Raw genomic sequence first — 6,038 nt, forward strand, 5'->3', positions numbered from 1 at the left:
TTTTCTTCCCTTCCTCCTTCCCTCTTGTGTGTGTGTTTGTGTGTTTGTGTGTGTGTGTGTTTTGGTTTTTTCGAGACAGGGTTTCTCTGTATAGCCTTGGCTGTCCTGGAACTCACTCTGTAGACCAGGCTGGCCTCGAACTCAGAAATCCACCTGCCTCTGCCTCCCAAGTGCTGGGATTAAAGGCGTGTGCCACCACCGCCTGGCGTGTATGTTTATTGGATAACAACTTGTAGGAGTCACTTTTCTTTCCCATGTGGGTCCCTGGGATCCAAGTTGTCAGGCTTGGTGACAAGTACCTTTTCCAGTGGAGCCACCTCCACAGCCCAGAAGTTTTTCATAAAATACGTTGGTATGAGGAGTCTGGCACAGTATATGTGACTTCTTAGAACAAGTCCTCGTCTACATCCCTATATCAGCCTTTCCTTGAGCTGGGGGCTCTGTCCTCTCTTCCAGGCCCAGATATTTACGAAGGACATAGAGTATGCCAATCAATGTGTGACCAGTGGAAAACAACAGAAAACAATCAAATCTTTTTGCTCAACAGCCTTGTGGCTTCATTCTGCTTTTTGTCTGACCCAGAGGATGTCCAATTAATAGAAGCTGTAGCCATCTTACATCTCAAGCCTCCATCAGCCCCTGCTGTGCACAAAGCCTGTGTTCAGTGCTGTAGACAGGAGGCTTTCCTGTCTTGTCAATCTGACTCTAAACACATGGGGTCTTTTTGTTTGTTTGTTTGTTTGTTTTTGGAGACAGGGTTTCTTTGTATAGCCCTGGCTGTCCTGGAACTCACTCTGTAGACCAGGCTGGCCTCGAACTCAAAAATCCACCTGCCTCTGCCTCCCAAGTGCTGGGATTAAAGGCATGCACCACAACTGCCCAGCTGTACACATTAGAGAAGAAAAAAAGGTGATAATCAACCCAGAACATCAAGTCTTTCTTGCATTTATCTTAAAGTATCTGAATGACATTTCTCTCCCTTGTCTGGAAATTTTCAAAGGTAGCATTGAGTCCCAAATGTCTTTTATCACTAACACAATTGTTGCAGCCCGTACTGCCCGTTCCGGTCCGAGGGGTCAGGGTCCTAGCGAGAGAGAGAGTGGGGAAAAAGGGGAAGAGACGCGAAGAATGGAGACAAGACAGAGATTCTGATCAAGTCTCGTTTATTGAAGGGAATTCTGAGCTATTTATAGGCTTTTGCCACGTGCCTTGTAGGCGTCTATAGCGTGGACAGCACGTGCACCGCAATGCTTGCAGGCGTGGATAGCACATGCGCCTTATAAGCATGTATGGCGTAGATAGCACGTGGACAGCACGTGAACTGCATGTCTTGTAGGCGTGACTACCACGTGCAGCCTTGGCAGCTGGGGCCAGTAAACAGCAACACAAAATATGTGGGATATCAGAGTGTGCTTTAGCTGTTGTAGGCTATTGAAAACCAAATCTTTCGTCAGGGTATATGGTTCCAGATGGCTGCAAAGTTGATCTAGCCGCTTTCTGCTAAAGTCGGCTCCCAACAACACATAGTAGGTATTCCATGAATAAAGAATAACTGAGCCTGGTAGTTCATGCCTGTTACCCTAGCACTTGGGAGTGAAGGAATCTCAAGTCTCAGTCTAAACTTAAAAATTAACTTCTCCAAAGACATGCTCCAGGAGAACTCATTCCAAAGATTACACACATTCCAGGAAGGGACTGAGATAAGAGGATTAAAAGTTATCCGGAAGCTGGGCCTTTAGTAATATAAAACCTGGGTAAACAGGAGCTATGGTAAGCGGCTAGATCAACTTTGCAGGCATCTGGAACTTAGCTAACACTCGTGTCATAAGATAATGTGCAAATATGAGTTGCCAAGAAACCGAGTGTGGGAGCAGCTGTTTGAGGTCAGCCTTTGTGGTTAGCATTGTCTAAGAGGTGACTGTAAGATTGCCCCTGTAACCCCATGAAAACCATATAAAAACTGCTCTTAGCTTTAGCTCGGGGTTCCTCTAGCCTGCGTACGGGGATCAATAAACCTCTTGCTTTTGCATTGGATCCCCTGTCCGTGAGTGTTTCTGTGGGGACTCGTCTCAGATCTTCGGGTCCAACAGGAGGCTGAAATAGTAGGATCTTGAGTTCCAGGTTAGTCTTGGCTACATACTGAGATGCTGTCTTCAAAACTACATACAGGTGCCACTCAGGTACTTCAGTTGGTAGAGTGGTTTCCTATCACGTACAAGGCCATAGTTTCAATCACCAACACCATATATACCAATCATTGAGATGTGTATTCACATACATATACACCCATACACAAATAATAAAATAAATGTTTAAAAAAAGAAACTTAAGAAGGCAGCCTTTCACTAGAACAAGAAGATGGTTGTACAAGTGTTGAAGAGTCCTTCCATTTGTAGGTTTCTCCTTCCTGAGATACGCAGCTGCCTGAGTACAGAGTCATTAAACCTCATGTGTGATGTGCTCCTTGATGAAGTAGAGAAAGAAGTGGGAACAGCAGAAGTAAGCTGTCGTAAGTGATAAAGACAGCCAGGCTGGAACCTAAAGACTCATGTGCTAGACAACCCCTGAGAGGAAGCTCAGCTCCAGCCTAAATCCACTGCTGATTAGGGCTGAGGAGAGCGCAATGAGCAGAGCTCACAGGTCACCTGCTCTGCACTGTGGACCAATGCAGAGAGAACAGAGGTGGTCAGTACTCAAGTTTTAGACAACAGTGAAGGAGTGTGAGGAGGGGAATTTAGTGGTTATAAAAGCAGAAGACATCATCCTCAGAGACCAGGGTGGACGCGAGCAGCATGCATGTCATGTAGAAAATGGTATTTTATTTGAGATATTCTGTTCCTGAGGTGTGTGTGGTTAATCTTATCATATTGATAGGGCTTAGAATTACCAAGATTCTAAATCTATGGGCTTGTCAGGTAGGGATTATCACAATAATGGTTAATTGAGGTAGGAAGTTCCATCCAAAAAGTGGGTGCTGCCACTCTATGGGCTGGGGTCCTAGACTGTATATAAATGAGAAAGAGAGTTAGCATAGGCTATCCCCCTCCTCTGATTCAATGAGAACAAGAGCTAGCAAAGGCTATCCCCTCCTCTGATTCCTGACTTTGAATGCAATGTGACCAGCTGCTCCAAGCTCCAGACATCATGCCTCCCTGCTGTGAGAGAATTCCCTTTCAAAGGTAATCCAACTCATTCTGCTCTTCCTTCCTTCCTTCCTTCCTTCCTTCCTTCCTTCCTTCCTTCCATTACTTTAAGTATTTTGTCCCAGTAATGAGAAAAATAATTAATACAGGCAGGGAGGAAGCAAAGGACTCACTAACCAGAGAGACTCACACCTACAGAAGACCTGAGGTCAGAAGATAATTTCTCATCCAAGAAAGAGAAAAGGTTGTTAGGACAGAACACACAGGATGTACAGTGGCTCAAGATGCTTTAGAAGACAGACAGTTCCACATTGAAAGGACATTCCCCATCATCCCAGCAACCCATACCATACTCGGCTGTGGAATACTGAAGATGATGCACAGGACAGGAGGGCTCAAAGGATGCCACCTACACCTGAAATATGCATCTCAGGAAAATTAAAGAAAAGTAATCTTTATTTTATAGGGATATTGTGATTCACAGTGTCCCGCCACCCAGATTGAATAAGAGAGTAATTTACTTGCTGTTTTTGAAATATGAATTTATTTTTGTTTTTAATTATATGTATGAGCCCATGTTAGGTGTGTGTGTGTGTGTGTGTGTGTGTGTGTGTGTGTGTATGAGAGAGAGAGAGAGAGAACCTATTGAAGTCTGAGGCTTTGGGTTCTCCTGGAGCTGGAGTTACACGCAGTTATAAGAACCCTGTTCTGGGAACCTACTTAGAGTACTATGCACTCTTGGCTGCTGAGCCATCTTCCAGGCCCTGTTAGCTATTTTTTGTTTGTTTGTTTGTTTTCATTTTTTAATTTCTATGGTAGTATGTTTACTTACTTATTGTAAGTATGTGCATGCAAGTGTATGCTATGTGGATACCTATGGCCCCAGCATGTGTGTGGAGGCCAGAGGACAGCTTACAAGGATTGGGTCCCCTCACCCCCCCCCCCGCCCCCCATCCACCATCTGGTTCCTGGGACTGAATTCAAGTCACAAAACCAATTCCATTAGGCAGCAATGCCTCCACCACCCCCCCACCCCCGAGACTTCTGGACAACCCACTTGCGGAGTTTCTTTGTTTTGCTTTGTTTATGTTTTGTTCTGTGCTGTTTTTCCACGCTGGGGATTAAACCTTGCACCTGCTAGACAAGCACTCTCCTCATGGGCTGGTGTCAGCCTCTGCCTGTTTCCCCTCATCAGTTACTGAGCACAGTCTCTATGGAGGCAGGAAGAACACATCTTTAAGTAAGAAGACCCTGTGTTCCTGCCCTCTTAGGGCTGTGGCTTTAGTCAGGTAAAAAGGACAGTGCTGACAAGGCATTTGCATGACAAGGTGTTGAGCACTACAGTAGAGGAAGGGGTGTCAGAGCCCTGCAGGACATCCCTGTGTACCAGAAGCATGGAGACCCTGCTCTGCAAGGCAGAATGTCACAGTGCTTTCTGTAACATTTGGCTGCTTAGGCCTCTAGAACCTTTGGGACTTGTGGCAACAGAGGGACATCTACAGTACTTCACTGTAGGTAGATTCCTAGGCAGACACTCAAGTTTAGGTTTGAAACCAAACAGAAAAACACCTGGGGAGCATTGCTTCAAAGTGAGTAGTTGTGATCTCCCCATCTTAGCCTGCAGCTGTGTGTGCACCAGCCTCAGATGCCTGCATCTCTGTGGCTGGTCCTCAGAGGCTCTGTAATTTGTGCAAATGAAGTGGAGACTGGAATTGCCTGTCAACTTTTAATGAGGCCCCAAGAGTCACTAAAAAGTCTCCTGCTGTGAGTCCTGGCAAAACTTAGAATTGGTTTCCTGGGGACTGTTATGGCAGGGAAGTTTGGCAGTTTGCAGGAAGCTGTCCCATTTGGCTTTTTAAAGCCAGTAAAAACAATTGAACTTTGTTCATCTCTCATGTGTCCTCCAGGAGAGAAGCCCAGGGGCTTTGACTGATAAGCACAGGGAACTTCTGAGCAGGGCTGGGATGTCAGGTTCTTTTTTGTTTGTTTGTGTGTTTTGTTTTTTTTGTTTTGTTTTTTGTTTTTCGAGACAGGGTTTCTCTGTGTAGTCCTGGCTGTCCTGGAACTCACTCTGTAGACCAGGCTGGCCTCGAGATGTCAGGTTCTTACAAAACATTGTAACTGCCTTGCACATGAACACCGTGGCATCACTTTCAGCTGGATTCTCTTGGGACTTTTGTGTTTAAACAGATGTGGTTGAGAACTTTTTTCTCCTCATGGGCCCCCTCCCACTGTGTGTGATAGGACAGACTAGGACCCTGAGTGTGCTTATTCCAACTGAAGCACACTCCTACTGACCCCACACGCTCTACCGTTGCCATTTCTTTAAACTGGGTCATTTCTTTTCTACATAAATTCTTTTATTGGATCTTAAATTCTTCATATAATAGAAGCTCATTGTCCACCTCCTCCCTAGTCCTATTTCACATTGTTGTCTGGAGAGCAGAGTCCAGAACAGGATAAAGACACAACCAGAGTTCTGGGCTCTAAGTGTTTCTGAAAATGAGTCCAGGTGATACATGAGAATGGAACCACACATCCTTGCTTGGCCTAGGACAGAGAGAACAGGAGGCCAGCATATCTGTGACTTTACACAGACAACCTCTGACCTATACAGGTCAGCCCAATGGTCACTGGCAGATGCCATCTGGTACACACAGTCACGAGGATGGATATGTGTATTAATGCTACCAGGTACTATGAAAAACCATGTACAAGTATCAGTCAATTCAGTAATGAGCTTGCAGGCTAAGAAGGAAAGCTTCAAAAAGAATCCTTTTGACAGCAAGAGCCCCAGGTGAGGATCTGTCCTCCACGCTTGGCAAACGGATGATTCTAGGAAAAAACATCCATGCCACATTACTATACTGAAATGTCCACATCAAAAACGCTTGT

The sequence above is a fragment of the Arvicanthis niloticus genome, chromosome 22 (assembly GCF_011762505.2).
Source record: "Arvicanthis niloticus isolate mArvNil1 chromosome 22, mArvNil1.pat.X, whole genome shotgun sequence".
NCBI lineage: Eukaryota > Metazoa > Chordata > Mammalia > Rodentia > Muridae > Arvicanthis > Arvicanthis niloticus.